Raw genomic sequence first — 12,854 nt, forward strand, 5'->3', positions numbered from 1 at the left:
CTGCTTAACGGGTCACCATCACTAGCAGTGTGACCCCAGAGCTCCTGGTGAAACTAACACCCCAAGTCTCTCTCTCATTCTCTCTCATCAGGTGGCCACCGAAACAGTCTAAAGAGGACCCGTGTTATGCATCAGTTGAGCACTGGGGGTCGAGGATAGGACGATGACCTCGAAGTCCGGTAGAGCCAGTGAGCCTCAGGCTCGTGGTTAACCGAGAATCTCACACCTTAGCAGTGCGCGTCTGGCTGTCCGGTCTTGAGACCGCAGCGACGCGACCATCACTGGCAGTGTGACCCCAGAGCTCCTGGTCAATGAAACACCCCAAGTCTCTCTCTCATTCTCTCTCATCAGGTGGCCACCGAAACAGTCTAAAGAGGACCCGTGTTATGCATCAGTTGAGCACTGGGGGTCGAGGATAGGACGATGACCTCGAAGTCCGGTAGAGCCAGTGAGCCTCAGGCTCTTGGTTAACCGAGAATCTCACACCTTAGCAGTGCGCGTCTGGCTGTCCGGTCTTGAGACCGCAGCGACGCGACCATCACTGGCAGTGTGACCCCAGAGCTCCTGGTCAATGAAACACCCCAAGTCTCTCTCTCATTCTCTCTCATCAGGTGGCCTCAGAAACAGTCTAAAGAGGACCTGTGTCATGCATCAGTTGAGCACTGGGGGTCGAGGATAGGACGATGACCTCGAAGTCCGGTAGAGCCAGTGAGCGTCAGGTTCGTGGTTAATCGAGAATCTCACATCTTAGCAGTGTGCGTCTGGCTGTCCGGTCTGGAGACCGCAGCGACGCGACCATCACTAGCAGTGTGACCCCAGAGCTCCTGGTCAAAGTAACACCCCAAGACTCTCTCTCATTCTCTCTCATCAGGTGGCCCCCGAAACAGTCTGTAGAGGACCCGTGTCATGCATCAGTTGAGCACTGGGGGTCGAGGATAGGACGATGACCTCGAAGTCCGGTAGAGCCAGTAAGCTTCAGGCTCGTGGTTAACCGAGAATCTCACACCTTAGCAATGCGCGTCTAGCTGTCCGGTCTTGAGACCGCAGCGACGTGACCATCACTTGCAGTGTGACCCCAGAGCTCCTGGTCAAAGTAACACCCCAAGTCTCTCTCTCATTCTCTCTCATAAGGTGGCCACAGAAACAGTCTAAAGAGGACCCTTGTCATGCATGCAGGCAGTGTTTCCCCAGAGCTCCTGGTCAAAGTAACACCCCAATTCTCTCTCTCATTCTCTCTCAACAGGTGCATGCAGGCAGACCTGCCTGAGAAGAACCGACACTAACCCCTGTCTCTTTTGGAGTGGACTAGGCTGTTTATGATTGGAGAGGAGGAAGCCCAAGAAGTAAATATGATTCAATTCATAATGAGGGTTACAAAATATATACTTAAGTACTGCTTAACGGGTCACCATCACTAGCAGTGTGACCCCAGAGCTCCTGGTGAAACTAACACCCCAAGTCTCTCTCTCATTCTCTCTCATCAGGTGGCCACCGAAACAGTCTAAAGAGGACCCGTGTTATGCATCAGTTGAGCACTGGGGGGTCGAGGATAGGACGATGACCTCGAAGTCCGGTAGAGCCAGTGAGCCTCAGGCTCGTGGTTAACCGAGAATCTCACACCTTAGCAGTGCGCGTCTGGCTGTCCGGTCTTGAGACCGCAGCGACGCGACCATCACTGGCAGTGTGACCCCAGAGCTCCTGGTCAATGAAACACCCCAAGTCTCTCTCTCATTCTCTCTCATCAGGTGGCCTCAAAAACAGTCTAAAGAGGACCCGTGTCATGCATCAGTTGAGCACTGGGGGTCGAGGATAGGACGATGACCTCGAAGTCCGGTAGAGCCAGTGAGTTTCAGGTTCGTGGTTAACCGAGAATCTCACATCTTAGCAGTGTGCGTCTGGCTGTCCGGTCTGGAGACCGCAGCGACGCGACCATCACTAGCAGTGTGACCCCAGAGCTCCTGGTCAAAGTAACACCCCAAGACTCTCTCTCATTCTCTCTCATCAGTTGGCCACCGAAACAGTCTGAAGAGGACCCGTGTCATGCATCAGTTGAGCACTGGGGGTCGAGGATAGGACGATGACCTCGAAGTCCGGTAGAGCCAGTAAGCTTCAGGGTCGTGGTTAACCGAGAATCTCACACCTTAGCAATGCGCGTCTAGCTGTCCGGTCTTGAGACCGCAGCGACGTGACCATCATTTGCAGTGTGACCCCAGAGCTCCTGGTCAAAGTAACACCCCAAGTCTCTCTCTCATTCTCTCTCATAAGGTGGCCACAGAAACAGCCTAAAGAGGACCCTTGTCATGCATGCAGGCAGTGTGTCCCCAGAGGTCCTGGTCAAAGTAACACCCCAATTCTCTCTCTCATTCTCTCTCAACAGGTGCATGCAGGCAGACCTGTCTGAGAAGAACCGACACTAACCCCTGTCTCTTTTGGAGTGGACTAAGCTGTTGATGATTGGAGAGGAGGAAGCCCAAGAACTAAATATGATTCAATTCATAATGAGGGTTACAAAATATATACTTAAGTACTGCTTAACGGGTCACCATCACTAGCAGTGTGACCCCAGAGCTCCTGGTGAAACTAACACCCCAAGTCTCTCTCTCATTCTCTCTCATCAGGTGGCCACCGAAACAGTCTAAAGAGGACCCGTGTTATGCATCAGTTGAGCACTGGGGGTCGAGGATAGGACGATGACCTCGAAGTCCGGTAGAGCCAGTGAGCCTCAGGCTCGTGGTTAACCGAGAATCTCACACCTTAGCAGTGCGTGCTGGCTGTCCGGTCTTGAGACCGCAGCGACGCGACCATCACTGGCAGTGTGACCCCAGAGCTCCTGGTCAATGAAACACCCCAAGGCTCTCTCTCATTCTCTCTCATCAGGTGGCCTCAGAAACAGTCTAAAGAGGACCCGTGTGATGCATCAGTTGAGCACTGGGGGTCGAGGATAGGACGATGACCTCGAAGTCCGGTAGAGCCAGTGAGCTTTAGGTTCGTGGTTAACCGAGAATCTCACATCTTAGCAGTGTGCGTCTGGCTGTCCGGTCTGGAGACCGCAGCGACGCGACCATCACTGGCAGTGTGACCCCAGAGCTCCTGGTCAAAGTAACACCCCAAGTCTCTCTCTCATTCTCTCTCATAAGGTGGCCACAGAAACAGTCTAAAGAGGACCCTTGTCATGCATGCAGGCAGTGTGTCCCCAGAGCTCCTGGTCAAAGTAACACCCCAATTCTCTCTCTCATTCTCTCTCAACAGGTGCATGCAGGCAGACCTGCCTGAGAAGAACCGACACTAACCCCTGTCTCTTTTGGAGTGGACTAGGCTGTTTATGATTGGAGAGGAGGAAGCCCAAGAAGTAAATATGATTCAATTCATAATGAGGGTTACAAAATATATACTTAAGTACTGCTTAACGGGTCACCATCACTAGCAGTGTGACCCCAGAGCTCCTGGTGAAACTAACACCCCAAGTCTCTCTCTCATTCTCTCTCATCAGGTGGCCACCGAAACAGTCTAAAGAGGACCCGTGTTATGCATCAGTTGAGCACTGGGGGTCGAGGATAGGACGATGACCTCGAAGTCCGGTAGAGCCAGTGAGCCTCAGGCTCGTGGTTAACCGAGAATCTCACACCTTAGCAGTGCGCGTCTGGCTGTCCGGTCTTGAGACCGCAGCGACGCGACCATCACTGGCAGTGTGACCCCAGAGCTCCTGGTCAATGAAACACCCCAAGTCTCTCTCTCATTCTCTCTCATCAGGTGGCCTCAAAAACAGTCTAAAGAGGACCCGTGTCATGCATCAGTTGAGCACTGGGGGTCGAGGATAGGACGATGACCTCGAAGTCCGGTAGAGCCAGTGAGTTTCAGGTTCGTGGTTAACCGAGAATCTCACATCTTAGCAGTGTGCGTCTGGCTGTCCGGTCTGGAGACCGCAGCGACGCGACCATCACTAGCAGTGTGACCCCAGAGCTCCTGGTCAAAGTAACACCCCAAGACTCTCTCTCATTCTCTCTCTATCAGTTGGCCACCGAAACAGTCTGAAGAGGACCCGTGTCATGCATCAGTTGAGCACTGGGGGTCGAGGATAGGACGATGACCTCGAAGTCCGGTAGAGCCAGTAAGCTTCAGGCTCGTGGTTAACCGAGAATCTCACACCTTAGCAATGCGCGTCTAGCTGTCCGGTCTTGAGACCGCAGCGACGTGACCATCATTTGCAGTGTGACCCCAGAGCTCCTGGTCAAAGTAACACCCCAAGTCTCTCTCTCATTCTCTCTCATAAGGTGGCCACAGAAACAGCCTAAAGAGGACCCTTGTCATGCATGCAGGCAGTGTGTCCCCAGAGCTCCTGGTCAAAGTAACACCCCAATTCTCTCTCTCATTCTCTCTCAACAGGTGCATGCAGGCAGACCTGTCTGAAAAGAACCGACACTAACCCCTGTCTCTTTTGGAGTGGACTAAGCTGTTGATGATTGGAGAGGAGGAAGCCCAAGAAGTAAATATGATTCAGTTCATAATGAGGGTTACAAAATATATACTTAAGTACTGCTTAACGGGTCACCATCACTAGCAGTGTGACCCCAGAGCTCCTGGTGAGACTAACACCCCAAGTCTCTCTCTCATTCTCTCTCATCAGGTGGCCACCGAAACAGTGTAAAGAGGACCCGTGTCATGCATCAGTTGAGCACTGGGGGTCGAGGATAGGACGATGACCTCGAAGTCCGGTAGAGCCAGTCAGCCTCAGGCTCGTGGTTAACCGAGAATCTCACACCTTAGCAGTGCGCGTCTGGATGTCCGGTCTTGAGACCGCAGCGACGCGACCATCACTGGCAGTGTGACCCCAGAGCTCCTGGTCAAAGTAACACCCCAAGACTCTCTCTCATTCTCTCTCATCAGGTGGCCACCGAAACAGTCTGAAGAGGACCCGTGTCATGCATCAGTTGAGCACTGGGGGTCGAGGATAGGACGATGACCTCGAAGTCCGGTAGAGCCAGTGAGCTTTAGGTTCGTGGTTAACCGAGAATCTCACATCTTAGCAGTGTGCGTCTGGCTGTCCGGTCTGGAGACCGCAGCGACGCGACCATCACTGGCAGTGTGACCCCAGAGCTCCTGGTCAAAGTAACACCCCAAGTCTCTCTCTCATTCTCTCTCATAAGGTGGCCACAGAAACAGTCTAAAGAGGACCCTTGTCATGCATGCAGGCAGTGTGTCCCCAGAGCTCCTGGTCAAAGTAACAACCCAATTATCTCTCTTATTCTCTCTCAACAGGTGCATGCAGGCAGACCTGCCTTAGAAGAACCGACACTAACCCCTGTCTCTTTTGGAGTGGACTAAGCTGTTGATGATTGGAGAGGAGGAAGCCCAAGAACTAAATATGATTCAATTCATAATGAGGGTTACAAAATATATACTTAAGTACTGCTTAACGGGTCACCATCACTAGCAGTGTGACCCCAGAGCTCCTGGTGAAACTAACACCCCAAGTCTCTCTCTCATTCTCTCTCATCAGGTGGCCACCGAAACAGTCTAAAGATGACCCGTGTTATGCATCAGTTGAGCACTGGGGGGTCGAGGATAGGACGATGACCTCGAAGTCCGGTAGAGCCAGTGAGCCTCAGGCTCGTGGTTAACCGAGAATCTCACACCTTAGCAGTGCGCGTCTGGCTGTCCGGTCTTGAGACCGCAGCGACGCGACCATCACTGGCAGTGTGACCCCAGAGCTCCTGGTCAATGAAACACCCCAGGTCTCTCTCTCATTCTCTCTCATCAGGTGGCCTCAGAAACAGTCTAAAGAGGACCCGTGTCATGCATCAGTTGAGCACTGGGGGTCGAGGATAGGACGATGACCTCGAAGTCCGGTAGAGCCAGTGAGTTTCAGGTTCGTGGTTAACCGAGAATCTCACATCTTAGCAGTGTGCGTCTGGCTGTCCGGTCTGGAGACCGCAGCGACGCGACCATCACTAGCAGTGTGACCCCAGAGCTCCTGGTCAAAGTAACACCCCAAGACTCTCTCTCATTCTCTCTCATCAGTTGGCCACCGAAACAGTCTGAAGAGGACCCGTGTCATGCATCAGTTGAGCACTGGGGGTCGAGGATAGGACGATGACCTCGAAGTCCGGTAGAGCCAGTAAGCTTCAGGCTCGTGGTTAACCGAGAATCTCACACCTTAGCAATGCGCGTCTAGCTGTCCGGTCTTGAGACCGCAGCGACGTGACCATCATTTGCAGTGTGACCCCAGAGCTCCTGGTCAAAGTAACACCCCAAGTCTCTCTCTCATTCTCTCTCATAAGGTGGCCACAGAAACAGCCTAAAGAGGACCCTTGTCATGCATGCAGGCAGTGTGTCCCCAGAGCTCCTGGTCAAAGTAACACCCCAATTCTCTCTCTCATTCTCTCTCAACAGGTGCATGCAGGCAGACCTGTCTGAAAAGAACCGACACTAACCCCTGTCTCTTTTGGAGTGGACTAAGCTGTTGATGATTGGAGAGGAGGAAGCCCAAGAAGTAAATATGATTCAGTTCATAATGAGGGTTACAAAATATATACTTAAGTACTGCTTAACGGGTCACCATCACTAGCAGTGTGACCCCAGAGCTCCTGGTGAGACTAACACCCCAAGTCTCTCTCTCATTCTCTCTCATCAGGTGGCCACCGAAACAGTGTAAAGAGGACCCGTGTCATGCATCAGTTGAGCACTGGGGGTCGAGGATAGGACGATGACCTCGAAGTCCGGTAGAGCCAGTCAGCCTCAGGCTCGTGGTTAACCGAGAATCTCACACCTTAGCAGTGCGCGTCTGGATGTCCGGTCTTGAGACCGCAGCGACGCGACCATCACTGGCAGTGTGACCCCAGAGCTCCTGGTCAAAGTAACACCCCAAGACTCTCTCTCATTCTCTCTCATCAGGTGGCCACCGAAACAGTCTGAAGAGGACCCGTGTCATGCATCAGTTGAGCACTGGGGGTCGAGGATAGGACGATGACCTCGAAGTCCGGTAGAGCCAGTGAGCTTTAGGTTCGTGGTTAACCGAGAATCTCACATCTTAGCAGTGTGCGTCTGGCTGTCCGGTCTGGAGACCGCAGCGACGCGACCATCACTGGCAGTGTGACCCCAGAGCTCCTGGTCAAAGTAACACCCCAAGTCTCTCTCTCATTCTCTCTCATAAGGTGGCCACAGAAACAGTCTAAAGAGGACCCTTGTCATGCATGCAGGCAGTGTGTCCCCAGAGCTCCTGGTCAAAGTAACAACCCAATTATCTCTCTTATTCTCTCTCAACAGGTGCATGCAGGCAGACCTGCCTTAGAAGAACCGACACTAACCCCTGTCTCTTTTGGAGTGGACTAAGCTGTTGATGATTGGAGAGGAGGAAGCCCAAGAACTAAATATGATTCAATTCATAATGAGGGTTACAAAATATATACTTAAGTACTGCTTAACGGGTCACCATCACTAGCAGTGTGACCCCAGAGCTCCTGGTGAAACTAACACCCCAAGTCTCTCTCTCATTCTCTCTCATCAGGTGGCCACCGAAACAGTCTAAAGATGACCCGTGTTATGCATCAGTTGAGCACTGGGGGTCGAGGATAGGACGATGACCTCGAAGTCCGGTAGAGCCAGTGAGCCTCAGGCTCGTGGTTAACCGAGAATCTCACACCTTAGCAGTGCGCGTCTGGCTGTCCGGTCTGGAGACCGCAGCGACGCGACCATCACTGGCAGTGTGACCCCCAGAGCTCCTGGTCAATGAAACACCCCAGGTCTCTCTCTCATTCTCTCTCATAAGGTGGCCTCAGAAACAGTCTAAAGAGGACCCGTGTCATGCATCAGTTGAGCACTGGGGGTCGAGGATAGGACGATGACCTCGAAGTCCGGTCGAGCCAGTGAGCTTCAGGTTCGTGGTTAACCGAGAATCTCACACCTTAGCAGTGCGCGTCTGGCTGTCCGGTCTTGAGACCGCAGCGACGTGACCATCACTGGCAGTGTGACCCCAGAGCTCCTGGTCAATGAAACACCCCAAGTCTCTCTCTCATTCTCTCTCATAAGGTGGCCTCAGAAACAGTCTGAAGAGGACCCGTGTCATGCATCAGTTGAGCACTGGGGGTCGAGGATAGGACGATGACCTCGAAGTCCGGTAGAGCCAGTGAGCTTCAGGCTTGTGGTTAACCGAGAATATCACACCTTAGCAATGCGCGTCTAGCTGTCCGGTCTTGAGACCGCAGCGACGTGACCATCACTGGCAGTGTGACCCCAGAGCTCCTGGTCAAAGTAACACCCCAAGTCTCTCTCTCATTCTCTCTCATAAGGTGGCCACAGAAACAGTCTAAAGAGGACCCTTGTCATGCATGCAGGCAGTGTGTCCCCAGAGCTCCTGGTCAAAGTAACACCCCAATTCTCTCTCTCATTCTCTCTCAACAGGTGCATGCAGGCAGACCTGTCTGAAAAGAACCGACACTAACCCCTGTCTCTTTTGGAGTGGACTAAGCTGTTGATGATTGGAGAGGAGGAAGCCCAAGAAGTAAATATGATTCAGTTCATAATGAGGGTTACAAAATATATACTTAAGTACTGCTTAACGGGTCACCATCACTAGCAGTGTGACCCCAGAGCTCCTGGTGAAACTAACACCCCAAGTCTCTCTCTCATTCTCTCTCATCAGGTGGCCACCGAAACAGTGTAAAGAGGACCCGTGTCATGCATCAGTTGAGCACTGGGGGTCGAGGATAGGACGATGACCTCGAAGTCCGGTAGAGCCAGTCAGCCTCAGGCTCGTGGTTAACCGAGAATCTCACACCTTAGCAGTGCGCGTCTGGATGTCCGGTCTTGAGACCGCAGCGACGCGACCATCACTGGCAGTGTGACCCCAGAGCTCCTGGTCAAAGTAACACCCCAAGACTCTCTCTCATTCTCTCTCATCAGGTGGCCACCGAAACAGTCTGAAGAGGACCCGTGTCATGCATCAGTTGAGCACTGGGGGTCGAGGATAGGACCATGACCTCGAAGTCCGGTAGAGCCAGTGAGCTTCAGGCTCGTGGTTAACCGAGAATCTCACACCTTAGCAGTGCGCGTCTGGCTGTCCGGTCTTGAGACTGCAGCGACGTGACCATCACTGGCAGTGTGACCCCAGAGCTCCTGGTCAAAGTAACACCCCAAGTCTCTCTCTCATTCTCTCTCATAAGGTGGCCACAGAAACAGTCTAAAGAGGACCCTTGTCATGCATGCAGGCAGTGTGTCCCCAGAGCTCCTGGTCAAAGTAACACCCCAATTCTCTCTCTCATTCTCTCTCAACAGGTGCATGCAGGCAGACCTGTCTGAGAAGAACCGACACTAACCCCTGTCTGTTTTGGAGTGGACTAAGCTGTTGATGATTGGAGAGGAGGAAGCCCAAGAAGTAAATATGATTCAATTCATAATGAAGGTTACAAAATATATACTTAAGTACTGCTTAATGGGTCACCATCACTAGCAGTGTGACCCCAGAGCTCCTGGTGAAACTAACACCCCAAGTCTCTCTCTCATTCTCTCTGATCAGGTGGCCACCGAAACAGTCTAAAGAGGACCCGTGTCATGCATCAGTTGAGACTGGAACATGCATGCTCTCTGCACTGGTTATTAGAAGAGCCTCTCATTAATGGTGCATGTTAGTGATGGTGCATGGTACTCGCGGTGCCAAAACGTCACGGTTACAACTGTTTGTTGACATTAGAACAGCTGTAGAGAACGGGAGCCGGGAGGAGAAGCGGCAGCCCGCTACACAGTGGAAACTGGCACCGCGTTCAGCGGTAGTTTAGTAATCCACGGTAGTACTGTTGTGTAGGAACCGTGACGTTTTGGCACCGCGAGTACCATGCAACACTAAATGTTTAAATCACAGCCCTACATTGTATACGCCTCCCTGTAATTCACTCACTCATTAGGCTACTCTGCTCAGGCCGTGACTAGCAGAGACAACCATGTTGCTGCTAATCAGTGTGCTTGCAGCAGGGCATTATAATTCATTACTTGTGTTGTTGTTGTTGTGAATGTTAGGCAGGCTGTGGCCAACGATATATAGCGCAATTCATTACTTATGGGAAACGTTTCAAGAGCAACAGGCTACCTCCAAGCAGCACAGCACAATGGAGAAGTGGGTGTAATGCTGAAGACGTAGCCAACCAACCAATAGAAACTCTTCTCTCGTCCACCAGCGTAGGCCCCGCCCATCAAGTGCAGTTGAATTCGCAAGCAAAACTTTTGAATTTGCAAACAAAGAGGACTGATTTGCAAACAAAACTTTAGAACTCTCAAGCAAAGAGGACTGATTTATAAGCAAAATGGTCGTATGTTTTTACTTACAAATATTAGTTTTGATTGAAGTTGAAGAAATATGTTCTCTCATATTTATTTTTTTCAATTGCAACCTGTTCTGTTTCGATCTCAAAAAAATTCTCCATACAAGTTTCTCTCTCATTCTCTCTCATAAGGTGGCCTCAGAAACAGCGTAACAGTCTAAAGAGGACCCTTGTCATGCATGCAGGCCGTGTGTCCCCAGAGCTCCTGGTCAAAGTAACACCCCAATACTCTCTCTCATTCTCTCTCATCAGGTGGCCACAGAAACAGTCTAAAGAGGACCCGTGTCATGCATCAGTTGAGACTGGAACATGCATGCTCTCTGCACTGGTTATTAGAAGAGCCTCTCATTAATGGTGCATGTTAGTGATGCGCGGGTCGGGGTTTTTTCAAACCCGCTGGTCCCACATTTATTTAATAATTTGACCTGCTCCACCCCGCCCCGCACAAGCGCATCTATTTTCACAACCCGCTCCACCCCGCCCCGCCGCTATTAAATAGCCTACACGTTAAATATGTCGTTAAATAAGGCTTTTATTTGGTCTTACAAATGTGCTTGAAAACAGCCTTTCGAGTGGCACTGGAAACTGGCAACAACAAATTCAAATCTTAATCAAAATAAATATATATATATAGGCGCTTTTGTGACGTCAGGTCGCAGGTGGATTTACCCAACAGTGTTAAGAAGTAGGCTGTATTGGACATATTTAATCCTTAATGACCCGCCCCGCCAATAAAGTTAACATTTCTTGACCCGACCCAACCCGACCCGACCGCGAGACCTGCGGGTTACGGGTCGGCCCGCGCATCACTAGTGCCTCTTATCTCGTATTATTGTTTTTGTATTGTTTCTTCTGTGGTGTGTCTCTGTGTTTTGTCCCTGTTTTCTACAGGAGTGTGCAGCCTGTCTCGGTAGGGATCTTTGACGGCAACCTGTGCGTCCTTTCTGACTGGCTAATTACGTGGGTTCGGCTGGTGGAGTGTCTTTTGCTGGTTGGTTCCCCCCGTGACATCCACAACATCCGCCGTGTTTTAAACGTCTGGCCTCACAGCAGTCGTTGACAGAGAACCTAGCGGCAGCATCATTCTGTCCCCGGACCGAGAGTGTGTGTAGTTGTACGATGTTGTTGGCGTTTGTTTGTTAAGATTGGCGAGTTGGTAAATATTATTCTATTTCTTTTCTTATGGTTGTATATAGTGGGTGTTGTAGGAGTGAACTGCTGCAGGACTACAATGGTGGAGTGGAGAGGAGACTCCTGATGACAGTGATCCATTTCCAGAGCTGGGTTTTGCTCTCAATCTGGACGGGTTCTCAGGACCTTTATTAAATGTGATGGACTGTAAGTATGTGAAAAATAAAAATCACTAATTTCACAATTAACTCTGCTTTCATCTCAATAAGATTACTAACAATTAAAAAAGAAAAACAACATAATTTCTGTTAACTTTAGTTTTTCATGTGGCATTAGCCCCCCTCATAATTCCTTTTCTTCAGATGTGCTGTAATCTCATCTGTTGCACCTGGCACCTCCCAAACCATTGTGTATAATGGAATGGAAGGCCGTTATGAAAGCATTGTGATCCCAAAAAGACGTGAATACTTGACACTGTGTGAGGTGGAAGTCACCGGTCGCCCTTCAGGTAAAATTCCTCCAACTATTGATTTCTACCATATAAAGTGTCCAATTGATGAGCAGATATAGTACAAATTTGATCAAATGTGTGACTGCTTGTTTTTTGGTTGCTTTGGTCAGATCAGATTTGGCCACCTTCCGAAGTTTTCTGATGACTCAGCAATAGTTGGCTGCATTGAAAAGGGTGATGAGAATGAGTACAGGACTGTTGTGGGCAACTTTGTCACCTGGAGGGAGCTGAACCATCTGCAGCTCAATGTGACAAAGACAAAAGGAGCTCATAGTGGATCTGAGGAGGGTGAAAACACCAGTGACCCCTGTTTCCATCCAGGGGGTCCCTGTGGACACTGTAGAGGAGTATAAGTACCTGGGGGTGTACTTTAATAATAAGTTGGACTGGACTAGAAACGCTGAGGCGGTCTACAAAAAGGGCCAAAGCCGACTCTTTTTTCCTAAGGAGGTTGAGGTCCTTTAACATCTGCCAGACGATGCTGAGGATGTTTTATGAGTCTGTTGTGGCCAGTGCCATCTTCTTCGCTGTCACATGCTGGGGCAGTGGGCTGAAGGTCGCAGATACCAACAGACTAAATAAACTGATCAGGAGGGCTGGTGGTGTCCTGGGGGAGGAGCTGGACAGTCTGACGACCGTGGCAGAGAAGAGGATGCTGTCCAGGCTTCAGTCCATCTTGGACAATGTCTCACACCCTCTCTACGACACACTGGCACAGCAGAGGAGCACCTTCAGCAGAAGACTCCTCTCACCCAGATGCACCACAGAGCGCCACAGGAAATTATTCCTGCCTGTGGTCATTAAACTTTACAACGCCTCCCTCAGAGAGTCAGACACCCCCTCTCCCCTGTAATCTGACTCAAACATAGACAATCATTTTTTGCACTTTTTGCACATTATTA

At 50.8% G+C, this 12,854-nt stretch overlaps 1 long non-coding RNA gene across 1 annotated transcript; it reads left to right on the forward strand.

Moving 5' to 3' along the window:
- The first annotated feature begins 11,147 nt into the window (after positions 1-11,147).
- On the forward strand, positions 11,148-12,854 carry LOC127367595 (uncharacterized). The gene is made up of 4 exons (XR_007885505.1): positions 11,148-11,414; positions 11,507-11,648; positions 11,804-11,949; positions 12,063-12,854. It is a non-coding gene; the product is annotated as an uncharacterized LOC127367595 (long non-coding RNA).

Source organism: Dicentrarchus labrax, unplaced genomic scaffold, assembly GCF_905237075.1.
Source record: "Dicentrarchus labrax unplaced genomic scaffold, dlabrax2021, whole genome shotgun sequence".
NCBI classification, from domain to species: domain Eukaryota; kingdom Metazoa; phylum Chordata; class Actinopteri; family Moronidae; genus Dicentrarchus; species Dicentrarchus labrax.